Source organism: Amia ocellicauda, chromosome 3 (genome assembly GCF_036373705.1).
Source record: "Amia ocellicauda isolate fAmiCal2 chromosome 3, fAmiCal2.hap1, whole genome shotgun sequence".
In the NCBI taxonomy this organism is placed as follows: Eukaryota; Metazoa; Chordata; class Actinopteri; order Amiiformes; family Amiidae; genus Amia; species Amia ocellicauda.
In genome coordinates, this window is record NC_089852.1 from 31881517 (window position 1) to 31899587 (window position 18071).

The window sequence follows — 18071 nt, forward strand, 5'->3', positions numbered from 1 at the left end:
GACCAGTGCTTAATTCGTCAATTTTGAAGTCCTGGATCACAGAGTGGTGGCAGATCCAGCAAGTGTTCTATCTATAGAACAGCCAAGGTAGGGGAGAGGAATGCCATTTTCTTCAACACTTTCTTCAACTTTCCGATACAGGTTCTTCAATATATTATTATTATTATTATTATTATTATTATTATTATTATTATTATTATTATTTGTTTCTTAGCAGACACCCTTGTCCAGGGCAACTTACAAAATATAAGAGCAATACAGTGTGCAATAATACAGTGCAATTCAAGGCATAATATATTTTACAAATTCCAATTTACACAAGTGGTAGGAATGTGACTTTCCCACGAAATGACAGCCGGATGTCCCGCCTACCGGTACCCATGGACCGGAAGTCCTGCCATATCTTCGGTTGCCCTTTGAACTGGAACCTCTCCTTCCCAGCCTCCCCCAGGGTTACCCTTTGACCCTCCCAGGTCAGCCATCTTGGTAAGGCCCACAACCACACAGCCATCTTGGTAAGGAAGAAAATTATTTTGAGAACAAGTCACCACTACCCAGGGATGTGCAGTATTTATGATACATATATTTAAAATACGTATTTCAAATACAAAATAGTATTTTGTAATTTGTATTTTACTGGGTTGATGAAAATGTCTTCATATTTTGAATCAAAATACTTTAGTGTTTTGTATTTTGTAGTTTAAAATTACTGTAAAATACTTTGTGAGAAGTCTACATGATGACATCATAAAAATTCTGCCTCTGATTGGTTCCTACTTAGTAATTTGCCCAGACTTGTTGAGATCAGAACAGAAAATTCATCTATACCAGAAGAAGAAGGTCAATGTGAGAAAAAGAGACCTCTGCAATGTAGGCCACAGGGCACACACAGTCATTCAATACACTCCCTCTCTCACACACACCCACACCCTCACTCAATCACACGCTTACTCTCTCACCCACACTCACACATAAGTTTGACAGTTTTTGGTAGAACTTTTGAACTGTTTTGGAAAACTTGGTCTGTAGTATTCTCTATTGGGATATTCTCTATTGGAGTTTAAGTAAATGTTCTTACTACACTATTAATGTGTAAGTGTCCTCTATACCTATATTCTGAGACTCTCAATAGATTCAGTGGTTGGAGTTCGGTTAATTCCTTGACAAGTTCTGTTGTTACTTTCTGATTACGTTTCTTGAGACATTTAAGATCAAAACATATTGATCATTTAATAATTGTTGACAAAGTGCTAAAATGTTTGTTTTCAACTTCCAAATAGGTGTCCAATGATTGATAAATAAATAATTGATTGCTAAATGATTGTACCCTAATTGAAGTAGCTGTTTAATAGGATCATGATTTTGCATACCATTGCATGAATTACTGCCTGACACATAATTTATTATTATATTTATAATTAACAATCAAATGATTAATTACTTCGAAACTAGTTGCTATGAATAAAGGTGACATCAGTTTTCTTCTCATGAATTACTTGTTTGTCATTGAATCAGTGTTGATGATGCAAAGTAGGCCCTTCATTACCAAACACCAAGTAACTAAATTTGGATACTATTATGAGTCATTAGCAAACTTTTAGTTAAACATTAAACTGTTGGTTACTTTAAAACTAACCTTCATCTGGATGATCACAGGGATATGTGAATATTTGATCTGTTAACTGGTTGCATAGGTCAGATTTATTGCATGACTCGTTAGGCAGAGAAAAGCTGTTGCTATCAAACATTGTCTACTTAATCAACTGAGTCAGTTTACTGGTGAAGGGATAGATCAAATAGGCCAATAGATGGAAGGTTTGCAAAGTGATTTCATGCTCCCTTGTAAAAGTATTTTTAGTATTTTTAAAATACAAAAATACAGTAGTTTATTTTGATACATGGTGTGGCTGCTGTATTTTGTAGTTTATTTTGATACACTTAAAATTAAGGTATTTTGTATTTTATTTTAAAATACATTTTGATGTATCTTTGCCCATCCCTGCCACTACCCCACCCTGTTGGTGTGGGGGTATAATGTTTAAGAGGTTAAACGTATTATTATTGCTATTTTAGGTTATATGCTTTATGATTAGGTTTGGGATGATACAGTGTTAGCAAAATACAATAAATTAAAATAGAATAAGGGGGTTTAATGTTTAAGAGCCTTCCTTGTAGAGATAACGATAACCTAACCTTATGATTAGGTTTGGGATGATACAGTAATATAAATGATACAAATAAATTAAAATATAAGAAAAAGAAAGGTAAAGACATTCAAAAATGAGACTCAGTAAAAGATGCATCAATGTCAGCTTTTATTTTGACAGCTCTAAACATGGCAACAAGGTATGAGGTCAAAAGAAGACTGAGATTAGATACTGACACGGGTGACCAATGATCTCCCATCCCCAACACCTACAGCACCCAGTAAGAAACAGCTGAACTGTACTGGACTAGCAACTCCCTCTACTTGTTTATTGGTAAGGGCTGTGACACTGATCACAGCTATTCTGTCTAGCACAGTGTAGAAATTGGGTTTGGTCATGAAAGGGATAGTATTCCCAAAAGAACTCTGCAGAACTTTGTGGACAGTAGTAAAAGCAGCATTTATACAGCATTCTCTTGAGCACAAAGGGGAGGTCCTCCACTACTTTCTCAACTAGTGATTTCACATTAGAATCACCGGTTTCATACAAATCACCAATATTATGAGCTATTAGAGTCAGGATGACATCTTCAAGCAGATATTCTTCAAACACACATAAATGTAAGCCCATGGCACCCTGGGGTTTCTTCCTCTGAAAAATATCGGACTAAAAATGCAATGTCTTATTGTACAGAAATGCAGAGCATACACAAACAGTATTTTATTTATGTTTGTAAAACGATAGATTTCATATGCAACCCCGTTTATCTGAAAAAGGAAGCACTGCCCAAGGGGGAGGGGTTTCTGCGCACTTCCGTAGGAACCCGTTCGAAACATCACTCTATCAAAGCTGCCATTGGCAGGTTCTTCCTCTTTTGCCGGGAGCCAGGATTCCTGCGCGACATTGCAACCCTTGGGTAGTGTTTCCTTTTTCATATTAACGGGGTTGCATACACAACCTATCGTTATCTTTCAAGTCAGAAGCACTGCCCAAGGGGGAGGGGTAACTGTATAACAAAACCGTCACAAAGGAGGAGGCAGCGAGCTGATAAGGGAGCCTGCCCCGAGGTGCAACGCTAGGGGACCTCGGCAACACAACTCCAGACAGTAACCTCAGGGGCCCCGTAGGGCCACACCCGAGCCGTCCAGGAGTGAGGACCGCAGACACGCTCTTCCGGGAACTGTCTGCAATCAGCATATACAAAGCGGGGCTACAGAGGTTAACTCTTACGTCCTCCACTTACAAGAGAAAGACTGGCTGCTCTACTAGTGCAGCTAGGAGCGAGGCCGTAATCTACTTGCACAATGTCTGGCGCGGGCAATCAAGCACTTGTGTGGCCTCCGTGGAATATCATGGCAGTGGATCCCCGATCCAATAGTAGCGGGGCCACAGACCCAATGAGATAAATACAATATTATACATAGCTGGGTAGTCAACAGAGTAGCCGAGCTGAACAATATACAATACATACATATCGCGTGACAGCAAGACCTTCATGCTGTCAGCACGCAGCACAAGAGCATCCAACTCAACTAAACAGTATAGAGTGGAAGAGCTCCATTGTGCTGGCAATTTAGATTTCGTACAAACTAACTATATACACCACGGGGAGCAGGAACGAACTCATGCGCCACCCATGGAACACAGGAGCAGTTGACGCCTGCTGGTTAGACCGGCTAACGCAGGGCAATATTAGCTCTACTGTGTTAACAAATGAACTATATACACAGCGATAACAGCGGTCCCCTGCTCCATGGCCGTTTACAGCCAGAGCGGGCCACAGACCTGCTGACCAATACACAGAGTGGGGTAGAGGCCAAACGCATGCACCACCGCAACACAATTATAATGAACTAACTATATACAGGGTGGCCTCGTAAGGCAACATGCCTGTAGGCCGCATGACAAGCCCTGGGAACACATCAACAGGGCTATCTGTACATCCAGGAGCAGCTCGCGTGGGTGCTCAACTGGAAGGCATAGTCCGGTGGAAGGGAAAGACACGGTTCACTAGCTATCTCGGGAAGCACTTACAGGGGCAGACTGGGAGAGGAAAGGCAGGAGCCACAACTTGTAGGCTACCGGGGCTCGACTGCAGCCAACACCGGGTTCTCAATGGAAGGGATCGGTCCTGTCACATCCAACTTGTAGAACCGGGCAAATGTAAGCGGCGAGGCCCAAACTGCAGCAGCACAAATGTCTGCCATGGGGGCACTCGAGTTGAGTGGGCCACCAGGTGATCAGGCACCGGGGTCCCGGTTGACTTGTAGGCCATGGTAATGGTGTCCACAATCAAATGCAAGAGGCGCTGCTTTGAAAGTGCCTGGCCCTGTGTCCGCGCTCCATGAGACACAAACAGTTGGTCTGAGCGCCGAGTGCGTTCCAAATAGCACAGGGCAGAGCAGGTGAAGCCAAATCTCTTGCTCTGAAGCGAAGGGAGGAGGATGAAAAGCCATCAACTCAATAGGCCTGTTGACATTAAATGGAGACAGCACTTTCAGAAGGAATGCAGGGTTAGGCCATAGCGTGACCCTGGAGCCATCTCCCGCAAAACGGACACACGATGGGTGTACGGACAGGCCGTGTAACTCGCTCACGTGTTTTGCGTTTTGCCAGCAAAAACGTCGTCTTAAGTGACACCAGCTTCAGTTCAGCTGAGTTCAATGGCTCAAATGGGGCTTGGGAAAGTGCGTCCAGCACTACATCAAGGCGCCATGCGGGCAGTGAAAGGGTTCCAGGAGGCCGTAGCCGTCAAGCTCCCTTTGGAAACTGCACAGCCAGAAAATGAGACCCAGGAGGCTCGCCATCAATTTGGACATGACATGCGGAGATGGCCACCAGATTCACTTTGAGCGTGGACAGGGACTTGCCCTTGACTCTTGTAGAAATTGCAATATGACCCCGATGGGGCAATTAATTGGGTCTTGACCGCCGTCTTGACACCAGGTGCTAAACGTCCGCCAGTGGTAGGAATACTGCGACCTCGCCCTGCTGGGTGGAGGCTCCATTCCGAGACCGGGGGGCCTCCCCGAAAGAGGAGGTCTGCCGCTGTGTTGGACAGGCCTGGGAGGTATACTGCTCTGATGGAGCGGAACCGTGGCTGCACCCACAGAAGCAGACGGCGTGCTAGACAGTACAGTCTGCGCGACCGGAGACCTCCTTGCCTGTTGATATAGGCAACCACCGCTGTGTTGTCCATCCGAACTAGCACATGTCTGTCCCGCAGGACTGGCAGGAAATGAGACAGTCCAAGTAGTACTGCTTGTAACTCCAGGATGTTGCTATGGATGGATGGTGTCTGTCGTTATGACTGCTCGGTGGTAGACTGGCTCCAGGGGCACACCGAGGGTCAAATTGTTGGGGCTCCAGTATGCCGGAGTGCCTGTGACTCGGCGTGCTCGATCGTGGCGAGGGTGCATCCTGAGAGACCTGAACCACAACAGCAACGGCCTCAACTGGAGGAGGCCGAGGGGGAGGGTCTGTGATGCAGCCCCTAGGAGGCCCAGCAGCCTCTGGCAAAAGGACACCCTGACACGAGCTCTCAGTCGGAAGAGGGAGATACACGTGTGTATTGAGGCAACTCTCTGTGGCGCCAGCGTGGTGAGCATGGCAACGGAATCGAGACACAGTCCGAGGAACTGTGCCAACTGTGCCTGCTGACCCGAAGGTCCAATTTGGAGAGGCGGCCTAGAATCAGGTCCGTGTGTATCCGAACCTGCTCCCTCGAGTGAGAACAAACCAGCCAGTCGTAAAGATATTTGAGGACGCGGACCCCCTGACAACACAATGGGGCTAACACGACGTCCATGCACTTGGAAAAAGTGCGTGGCGCTAGCGACAGACCGAAGGGGAGAACAGCCAATTCGAACGCATGGCCCTCGAAGGCGAAGCGGAGAAACTTCCTGTGCGCCTGCGCAATGGGGATGTGAAAGTAAGCATCTTTCAGATCCACCGTGGTGAACCAGTCGCCGGACTTGATGGCCTGGGACATGGTGCGCAGGTTGAGCATCTAGAAGCGCAGCACCTTGAGGTGGCGGTTCAGGCGCCACAGATCCAAGATGGGGTGGAAACCGCCATCTTTCTTGGGCACAAGGAAGTATGGGGAATAAAATCCCTCGTACTGCCCCGGTGGGGGCACTTCGCAGAGAGAGCGGCGATTTCGATGCGAAGCGCTGCACACAGCAACGGGTCCCTCACTCGCGTCCACACCACGCCCTGGAAGGGGGGTGAACGTGTCTGAAATTGCAGGGAGTAACTGATATAATTTGGAGCACCCAAGAGTCTTGGGTGCAGAGTCACCAATTTGAGAGTTGCTGGGGGGTGTAAGGGTGGGCAAGAGGCTGCTGGAACGCCTCAGGGGCAGGGCTCGGGTGGTGGAGGAGGTGGGGTCAGGCCGGGTCCCCTACTACCACGAGCGGCCGTGGGCCGCCGGGGGCCAGGGCAGCGAGCCTGGGGGCGCCCCTGCCTGCTAGTGAGACGCTGGCAGAGATCAGTAGGTGGGTGGGGCTGTGACCTGGGCTGTGGCCTGGGAGTCGCAGTTGGGGGGCCTCCCCACCGGCGAGCTGCCGCAGACCTGAGGTGCCATACACTCGGGCCAGCTGCAGGGACTGCTCCCTCTCCTGAAGAGTGCGCAAGAGCATCTCCTCCACAGAGCGGCCAAAAGTAAAGCCCGGTGAGTGATGCGCCATGTTGCTCCGAGGGCTCCACCAGCTGAGCCAAGTACAAGGCCAGCAGGCTTTCCGTATTTTGGAGGCGAGCCGCTTGGGCTCCAGCCTCATACACCCTCCGGAGCAGTGTCTCCGTTACGTGACACTGCCTGTTGGGGCAGGCCAGATTGCGTGGCTCTGCGGACAGCGGAGGTAGGGAGACTAGTGCGGCTATGGTGGAATTTATGCGGTTAAAATCCACCAAGCCTGCTTCTGCCGCGCCCTGGGTCCTGTCATAAGCCTCCCCTCTCCTGGCTAGGGTGGGGGCTATTGCCGGATGGCCCCAGGTAGCCCTCAGCTCATCGAGGAGGTCAGGCAGCAGCGGGAGGGCCCATGTGGGACGCTGTAGTGCGGGCGCAAGCCTGTGGAAGAGCACCTCTCTTACGACACTTTCACGACAGATTTTACTGCCGCTGCTAGCGCTCCTGCTGTGAAAGAAAAAGCCCTGTGGACAATAAAACAACACAGGAAGCAGTCGGAATATATATAGCACTATATAAACATGACTATTATTTTTAAAAGGCTCTTCTTGTGAACAAAACTGAAACCGAAAGCGCAGCCGGACCTCCGGTGCACGGACGGGACAGAATCGGGATTAGCTATCAATAATAACTAAACATACACAAGACAGAGACGATGTGTAGCGAAAACTGTGGTGAACAACACTATGAAGTGAGCCAGCCAGCCGAAATACGCAGTTTGAATGTTTATTACAAACACAGACACAGAGAGCTTATGTTCCTGAGTCCAGCGAAGAGGACGAACCTGCACTGACGTCATGTTTTATAGAACAGGAATTGGGAAGGGACCTGTTCTGAGTGACGAGGGCAGGGGCCAATGGCAGCTTTGATAGAGTGACATTTCGATCGGGTTCCTACGGAAGTGTGCAGAAACCCCTCCCCCTTGGTCAGTGCTTCCGACTTGAAAGATAACACATGGTAAGACTTGTTATTTATAAAATTCTCAACTATTTGTATTACTTTCTCATCCACACTTTCTAACAAGTCACTAAACCATTTTGAAAGTAGAGTGCATGTTTCTAGGCTATGTAGAAGATACTGATTCCTCATGGGTTAGAGCAACACATTACACAATGTTTAACAAGCGTGTGACACTTATTTTGTCACATATAAGAGCTACACTACTCCAGACACTCCCTTGCTCATAATCTAAAGTCAGAGATAGGTGATGTAGTTGGCTGGGGTCACCTATCAGACAGGCCTCACATTCACAAGTAATTCACAGTCTATACAATGTCTAACACAAGGCCAACACTTGCCTTTACAGTATGTGTCATCACCAGTCTTAAAAAAGTCTTTTTAAAAAAAAAAAAAAAAAAACATAAAATTAACTAAACACATTTTTTTCTAAATATAAATAAAGTCTTACCTCTTTAGTGTCTCCATCTTCTGTCCTTCTAAGTTTTGTGCTCAGGGCCCCAGCATCTTCCTCACCAGAGTGGGCGTTAGGGGTGGTCTTCTTCTTCTTCTTTTTATTTCTTGGCAGACGCCCTTATCCAGGGCAAAACAAAGTGCAAAAATACAGTTCAATCATTACAAACTCAATTTAACTAAAACATAGCAATTCAAAATATAATACATTTTACAACTTCCAATTTACACAGGCAAGTACAGTAAGTGAGGTCCTACATCCTGGACGGTAAAAGCTAAGTGCTGTCAAGATGTAGGGTCACAGTCAAGGGCTACGGGAAAGAGAGCAAGGAGGAAACAATAAAAAAAAGTCAATGAAGTGCTATCTAACGGGATTAAAAGGACTAATATTAAAAGTACTGTCTGTAAAGATGTGTCTTGAGTAAGCGCCGGAATGAGGTCAAGGACCATTTTGACTTCGGTGGGAAGGTCGTTCCACCATTTAGGGGCCAGGGATGAGAAGGAGCGGGCTCTGGAGGAAGGGGAGCGTAGAGGAGGCAGAGTTAGTCTTCTGGCACCGGAAGACCGCAGTGGTCTGGAGGGGATGTATGGAGAGACCAGTATCTGAAGCTAACTAGGTGCAGTGTGGAGACAGCGGTAGGTGAGGGTCAATGTCTTGAACTGAATGCGTGCCGGTATCGGGAGCCAGTGGAGGGAGCGGAGCAGTAGAGTAGCGTGAGCGAATCGGGGCAGAAAGAATACCAGATGAGCCGCAGAGTTCTGGATGAGCTGGAGTGGGCAGGTAGTAGTTGCAGGCAGGCCAGCCAGGAGGGAGTTGCAGTAGTCCAGGCGGGAGAGGACCTGTGACTGGATGAGCAGCTGAGTTGAGTAGTCGGTGAGGAAGGGATGGATTCGGCGTATGTTGCTCAGGAAGAATCTACAGGTGCGTGTCAGCGTGGTGGTGTGCTGGGTGTAGGAGAGCACAGGATTGAGGGTGACTCCTATATTTTTAGCGGAAGAAGAAGGAGAGAGTGTGGTGGATTCCAGGGGGATAGAGATGGAGAGGTCAGCAGAAGGTGAGGGAAAAACAGGCGATCCGATTTGGAGAGGTTGAGCTTGAGGTGGTGTGAGTGCATCCAGGCGGAGATAGCAGACAAGCAGGAAGAGATGCGAGAGGGGATGAGAGGGTCAGAAGAGGAAAAAGACAGGAAGATCTGGGCATCATCAGCATAGAAGTGGTAGGAGAAACCATGGGATGCAATGAGGGGGCCAAGGGAGCGAGTGTAGAGAGAGAACAGGAGCGGGCCCAGGACGGAGCCTTGGGGAACACCTGTGAGGAGAGGTTGGGGGGTGGATGAGGAACCTCGCCATGTCACTTGGTAGGTCTGGTCGCTGAGGTAGGAGGAGAACCAGGTGAGAGCTTCTTAGACACGCATGTTGTCTGTCACGCTAGGATACCCAGTTACAGATGGCTGTTAAAATAAAGCTTATCATGCTGAAATGCTCTCAACCGGACCCCAACATAATTACATTATGAAAAAAAACATTTTTGTCCGTTTCTTGGAATGCGTTATGGAATAAAATTTGTGTCTGTTTCTTAGAATAAGTTATGAAATACCAGTCATTTAAAATGTTTTGGGGGGCATGGGTTTTAAAATGCACATACATTTTCCCCTAATAAATAAGCAGCACCGACCATCTAATTTATTCAGACACAGCCGCTGTTATACTCGGCACAGTTTCAACATAATATAACCGACACCATCTTCAACATGTCATCTCACTGGGATGTGAACAAAATGACGTAACAACGGTCAATGGAAACCAAAACGTGGATCTCTTTGCCTCGGCAGAGTCCACACATTGCCCACTATGGTTCTCCATCCAAGACTGCTCAGGAACCCTGTCACGCTGTCTCCTTTACCACCGTTCTCCCTTCTCCCGGTGGTCCTGGAGAAGGTCAGGAGAGAACGAGCCACAGTTCTGCTGATAGCCCCACGGTGGCCTCGCAGATTCTGGTTTGCAGACCTGATTGCCCTCCTCCACTTTGAGCCATGGCACCTCCCAGTGAGAGCAGACTTGCGCCAGGTGCAGAGCATGCTTTGGCACCCCAATCCAGGCCTGGCCCCTGAGCAGGAGCAACTGATAGCCTGGTGTCTGTCAGACGCTGTAGTAGCCACTATTCAGTCGGCGAGAGCTTACTCTATGAGGTTGCAGTATCCTACTGCTGGTGGACGTTTAGCACCTAGTGCTAAGACGGCGGTCAAGACCCAATTCATTGCTTCATCAGGGTCATATTGCAATTTCTACAGAAGCTGTTGGACCAGGGCAAGTCCCCGTGCACGCTCAAAGTTTATCTGGCAGCCATCTCCGCATGTCATGTCCGGATTGATGGTGAGCCCCCTTGGTTTCCTGGCTGTGCAGTTTTTAAAGGGAGCTCGACGGCTGCAGTCTCCTAACACTCCCTCACTGCCCGCATGGCGCCTTGATGTAGTGCTGGACGCACTTTCCCAAGCCCCATTTGAGCCACTGAACTCAGCTGAGCTGAAGCTTAAAGACTGTTTTTGCTGACAATCAGCTCTGCAAAACGTGTGAGCGAGTTACACGCCCTGTCCGTACACCCATCGTGTGTCCATATTGCGGGAGATGGCTCCAGGGTCACGCTATGGCCTAACCCTGCATTCCTCCAGAAAGTGCGGTCTCCATTCCACGTCAACAGGCCTATTTGCCTCAGGTGCTATTTGGAACACACTAAGGACATTCGGCGCTCAGACAAACTGTTTGTGTCTTATGGAGCGCGGACACAGGGCCAGGCACTTTCAAAGCAGCGCCTCTTGCATTCGATTGTGGACACCATTACCATGGCCTATGAGTCCACTGGGACCCAGGTGCCTAAACACCTGGTGGCCCACTCAACTCGAGGTGGTGCCACATCTTGGGCACCCTTGGCAGACATTTGTGTAGCTGTAGCTTAGGCCTTTCCGTTTACATTTGCCCGGTTCTACAGGTTGGACGCGATGGGACTGGCCCCTTCCATTGGGAACCCGGTGTTGGCTGCAGTCGAGCCCTAGTAGCCTACGGGCTCTGGCTTCTGCCTTTCCTCTCCCAGTCTGACCCTGTTAAGTGCATCCTGAGGGAGCTAGTGAATCGTGTTTTTCCATTCAACCAGACTATGCCTTCTTGTCAAGCCCTGTATATAGTTTGTTCATTATACATTGTGTTGCAGTGGTGAATGTGTCTGGCCTGTACGCCACTCTATATATATATTATATGTGTTAAACAGCAGGACTGTGGCTCCCTCTGACCTGTGCAATATGGAGCTCACTGCTGCTGTTCCCAGCTGAAGGCGCTCGAGTTTCGCTGCCTTGCTGTGTATATAGTTCTTTCGTCAGCAGGTCTGTGGTCCGCTCTGGCTGTGTACGCCATGGAGCAAGGGGGCCGCTGCTGTTGTCTTCCAGTGGAGGACGCTTGACTTTCTCCAGTGCCCTGCTGTGTATATAGTTCATTTATTCACATGGTAAGAGTTGTAGCTGCCCTGTGCTAGCTGCATTATTCAGCAGGTGTCAACTGCTCCTGTGTTTCCACGTGTGGCGCATGAGCCGGCTCCTGCGCCCCGTGATTTATATAGTTAGTTTTTCACAACATGGTCAAGCTGATGTGGCCTTGCTTCTAGCTGTGCTGGTGGAGCAAGTTCCCAGTAAGAGCGCGACTATGGTCCTCGCTCCTGGGCAGCTCACTGAGGTTTCTGTCTGGAGTTGTGTTGCCGAAGCCCCTAGCGGTACACCTCGGGGCATGCTCCCTTATCAGCTTGCTGCCTCCTGCCTTGTGAAAGCTTGGTTATACAGTAACCCCTACCGGGCAGTGCTTCCCACTTGAAAGATAACAATAGGTTGCTGCAATTTCCCTCCCCACCCTTCTCAGGAACGAATCCCAAGACATGTGCTAGTTGACCCCTGGTAAAAAACAATAAAGTACAATCACCGAAAAGCCTCACGCTTCCACTAATATAATTATATTGAAAGTATACCTTGGGCGATGTAGAGATATCCATCACAGCTTGGTAAGAGTTGTAGTTGCCAGAAGCTTACCAGCTGAAGTTCAGGCATCACAAGAAATCCACAAATAGGACTTGCTCGGGAGAAGGAGACTTTATTTGACAGGTGGTGCACCATAAGTAAGGCTATGAATTGTCTCCCAGAACGCTTGGTAGTTTATCTAAATGAGCAGAAAGTGGCTTTACTGTCGGAGGCCGCCATGCTTGCGGATTAGTTCTCTTAACTCATAAAACGGTATTTTCAGTGCTACATACCAAGAAAAGGAGCAGAGTAATTAATCCTACGTCACATGCTGGTCATTCTCTGGTATCGACTCAAAGCTCGAAAGAGGAGCGGTCCTGCTTTTATTGCCATAGGGTAGGACATGTGATTGTTGATTGTCTTATGCTGAAATGGAAACAGCCCCCACATCTGAGCACTAAATGAAGGAGTTGGTTTGATTAATGGGTCGAGTGCCAGTTCCCCTTCACCAAGTCCACATAGTCTCTGATGATGACAATGATGATGATCTGATGATGATGATAATGATTTCCCTTGTCTTTTTAGTGATGTTCCTACCCGCACTACTGTCCTGGAGCATGATGTGGACGTTGGAGGCACAGCTCCTGTAAAGCAGCATGCGTATCACGTCAACGTGACAAAAAGGTCTGCTATGAAACAAGAGGTTTCTTATTTATTAGAAAATGGTTTACCCATGCCTAGTGCTAGTCCATGGAGTTCTCCGTGCATATTGATCCCTATGCCTGATGGTACATTTAAGTTCTGTACTGACTATAGGAAGGTAAATGCTGTCACGGTGCCCGACTCTCTTCCTTTGCCCAGGTTAGATGATTGTATTGACACCATCTGTTCGGCTAAATTTGTTAGTAATCTGGACTTGCTAACAGGCTATTGACAAGTTCCACTAACACCACGTGCTTTGGAGATATCTGCATTTGTCACCCCTGACCACTTCCTGCAGTATTCTGTTATGGTGTTTAGAATCTGTAATTCTCCTGCATGGTGCCCACGTACATTGTCAGTAAAGCCGACTTCCAAGAAATGCTACAGACACTTGATAAGAGATACCAACTGCCATCACAAAGTAATTTTTCACGAGTTGCCATCCCTGAAATGTATACCAAATGCAAGGCCGGTGTTGAATCTGAGTTCAGTTCTTCATCTATTCAACACAAAGATACTGTGGAGGATGAGGATTCTGACCTGACCAAGACAATAAAATCCAAGATTCTTGACTACATCAATAAAAACTATGATGATGAAGATACCCAAGAACTGCTGGATATGGCATCATTCCTAGATCCAAGATTCAAGACAAGCTACATTGCTGTTGATAAACTTCCAAACATCAAGGCCAGGGTGATGTCTGATATGAAAGATTTCACACAAGGTGAGTTGTTGTTTGGGTAATTTGAGTGGGACAGTCATGCCTTACTACTAGATAAACAGTGTAATATGTCTTTTCTATCTGTTCTATGCATTCTCATAGGATGCAATGAATGCTGAGAGCACTACAGGCAGGGAGAATGTAGACACAGATCTACCTGCAACAGCATAAAAAGCAAATTAGTCTTTGGGAAACTTCTTCAAGACTGTTTCAGCCATACCAGCATCTCTGCAACTTGAAGAAGCAATTGCCTCTGAGGTGAACAGCTACCTGCTTACTCCCTCCATTGACAGTGAGGAAGATCCTCTGCTATGGTGGGAACTACATCAGATAAACTTTTCAAGATTGAGCAGGCTTGCACAAAAGTACCTGTGTATTCCTGCTATAACTTCACCATCAGAGAGGGTGTTTAGCATAGGAGGACATGTGGTGACATGTCAGCGTTCATGCTTGAAGCCAAAAATGGTACACATGCTGGTTTTCTTAGCAAGAAACCTCTAAATCAGTAAAGCAGCTAGTTTCAGTCATTGTTCTAGTTTCTGTTTTGTGAGAGATTGTTCAGTCTGGGTTGTTTTTGTTTTTTGTTTTGGTGGTTTGATTACCCATATTCTTATTTATTTTGCCTTATGTCTGTTCTGCATGTATGAATGTAAAATGTGTAAGGAAATATTTTGCCAAAATCGCAATTAAAATCAAAATCGCAATATCTGTCAAAAAATCATGATAGTATTTTTTTGCCATATCACACAGCCCTAGCTAGGATCATTATATTTTCTTCCCTGTTTTTGTTTAGATTAGGGTAGAGATTTTATAGTTATGGCCCGGGCCAATAAAGATATTTTAAACCAGTTGTAGTTTATTAGTAATTGCCCCCTCTATCGAAATCCAAACATCTTGTGAGGGGAGAGTACGGAATGAGTTCTCGGACTAAAATAATCTAAAATCTTTAAAACCAGTCCTGGGTTCAGCAACAATTATCAGTAGGGTACAGGAAATAAAACAGTCACTATCGTTTTATAAAATGCGTGTTTGACACTCGAACCAGCTCAAACAAATAGTGGGTCCTTTAGTCATATAGCATCAGTACTATCCGGTTCATTAGAATTAAACCAAAATACTCCCGGGCTGTATCTGCGCTCTCTATATTGCGCATAAACACCACAAATGAAACAAGGCGATCACTTAACTTAGCAGAAGCACTCGCCCGCTTGCCCTTCGTGCTGTAGATGATCGCCTCCCCTCGTATGTTGCAGTCACCTCGCCGTTGGCTGCGCTCTGCTCCATCTCTCTCGTCCCCAGTCAGCGCCGCTTCTTGCTCGCACACCTGTCCGTCCAATCGATCGCCATCAGCTAATCCACACCTGGACCTGCAATGTCCACTTCGTGCTGCGATGCACCTCTCTTCCTCGTTCCAGTTCCCGGTTACGGATTTCCAGTTCCCCTCGGGTTCCCCTGATGCTCTGACCCCTCTGGTCCATCTTGTCTTGTCTATCCCGCCCGTAATTCCATCCTTCCTCCGTTCTTCCCCGCTTGTCCATTCCTGCCTTCCCTTCTGATGCTCCCCCTCCCTTCTCAACTCTGAGGGCTATTATAGTCCAGGAGGTGGGACAACGCTGCCCCCCCCCCCATTCAATCCAATCACCGCTCAGCAGGAACTGAACCAGTATGTCTCATTGGTTCATATCGGATATAGGGAGAGCACATCCATTACGAGTCTCCAGGTGCAGCATGTAGTGCATTCAAGTCAGTGCAAATAGTGCTACAAAACAAATCTCGTGAAATATAAAAGTATACAATAACAAAACCATTCCAAAGATAATAACAATAGTGATAATCAAAATGTAAAAATAAGTGCAAATGTGAAATAAAGAAGTGCTCAATTAATTATGCTCCAATGTCACCCTGTGACATATACGGTATAGCACTACGTACACAGAAAATTAAACATTCTTCTCTCTCTTACTCCCAATTTACTTCCTGGTTTCTCTCACTCCTCATTCCTATTGGCTCACTGGATATAATTTCCTTCCTACACTAAGCATCTCATTGGCCACGAGAACACTTTCCCTCCCTCTAGACTACTCTTATTAAAACACCAGGTCCTAAAGCCTTCCGTACATAGCCTACATGGACTCTATTATTAGTAGCATTTTACCACAGGGTTACATCTACATTACTTTACATTATTTGTCATTTAGCAGATGCTCTTATCCAGGGTGACTTATATTTTTACCCATATACATTTATACAGCTGAGCATTTTACTGGAGCAATCTAAGTGAAGTACCTTGCTCAAGGGTACAACATTGACCCTCACCTACCGCTGTCTCGACCACACTGCACCAAGTTACCTTCAGACACTTGTCTCTCCATACATTCCCACCAGACCAAAGCGCTCCTCCAGTGCCAGAAGACTAACTCTACCTCCTCTCCACTTTCCTTCCTCCAGAGCACGGTCCTTCTCATCCCTGGCCCCTAAATGGTGGAATGACCAGCCCACCGAAGTCAAAACAGCCTTGACCTCATTCCAGCACTTAATCAAGATGCATCTTTTCCGACAGTACTTGTAATATTAGTCCTTTTATCCCTGCTAGATAACACTTCACAGTTGTATTATGCTTCTTGCGTTTTCGATTTGTTTACCTCCTTGCTCTCTTTCCCGTAGCCCTTGACTTTGACCCTACATCTTGACAGCACTTAGCTTTTACCGTCCAAGATGTAGGACCTCACTTACTGTACTTGCCTGTGTAAATTATAAATTGGAATTTGTAAATTGTATTATATTGCATATTGCTATGTTTTAGTTAAATTTAATTTGTAATGATTGATGCCTTTTACTTAACCGTATTTTTGCACTTTGTTTTGCACTTATGTTGTAAGTCGCCCTGTATAAGGGCATCTGCCAAGAAATACAAATAATACAAAAATAATAACAGCACTGCCCCACCTGGAATTTGAACCCACAACCTTCTATTAAACTACCAAAGACTATTAAAACTCACATTTATTGTAACATCTAACATGATATCATTCCCTCCTCAGCAGAGTGGTAAGCTCTGTGGAATGAGTGTTTGTGCTACAAGTTCTAGGACAAACCCAGAGCAGCTTAATGGATGTCAGATCAGGAATCTGAGATGAGAAAGTGACCAGTAAAGTAAAGTCTCACAGACATGAGAGAGTGTTTCAATACATTATTGTGCTGGTTGAGATATAATCATGCAGTACAGCAGTGACCAAAAACAGCATGTATAGAGGTGGACATACAGTGTTCAAATCCTTGTTGCAGCCTCAAGTACTAATACTCCATTATTATTGAATATAATAGCAGTTAACTTTATTGAGAAACACTGTTGGTGAGAAAAGTATTCACCAATAGGACATAACTCTATATATTTATGTAACATACACCTAGTTATAAAAACAAAATAAGTAAGAAAAAGTCATGGAAAATGCCAATAAAATGATTCAAGATATAAAAAGAATATATGTTTTAGAAATTTTTATTTTTCTGATTTTGGTGTCTCTCAATTCAGAATATGCATATCTCTACTGAACACCTTCATAACTCTCCTGCAAATCTGATTCAGTTTCAAGCCATATATAAGGGGATTTAAAAGAGGAGGGATGAGTAGAAATTCCACTGCTAGGAAATTGTGAAGAGCCTGTGGGATGTTCCTTGAACCATATCTACTGTACATGACATCAAAAACTGTGCTGATTGTGAAGCCAATTAATGAAATCAAATGGGGCAAACACGTTTGCATTAATTTACTCAACTCTTCACTAGACTTTACACAAGTAAAACATGTTTTACTTCTCAATAGGTTCAAGCTTATGTTGATGACAATATAATACGTTACATTTATTTTAAACTGATGAGATTAAATACACAGCTGAGTTGAAAAAAAAAAACATTTAATTTAACATCTGATATAGTGTACCATTGCCTCCTCAGCACAGTGGAAGGCTCTGTGGAATGTGTGTTTGTGCTACAAGTTCTAGGACAAACCTAGAGCAGCTTAATGGACCTCAGATCACGATTCTGAGATGCGAAAGTGATAAGTAAAGTAAAGAGATTATTTCCATACATTATTGTGCTGGTTAAGATTTGAATATCACCAAGCAGCACAGCAGTCATCAAAACTGAATATATACATGTGTAAATCCTGTGTTTAAATTCTTGTTGCAGCCTCTGTACAAATGATCATAATACTGTTATTATTTTTATTATCATTATTTGCAATAGCTATATGTTTTATTAGAAACAAATGTTTTCACTTACAGGAGAGAAATGCACATATTTATGTACAATACACTTTCCGTTACTTGCAAAGCTGCTAAAGATTACTAACACGCATTAAAAGGTTTAGATAAACCAGAGTCAGAGAAGAGGAGAAAGTGGACCTG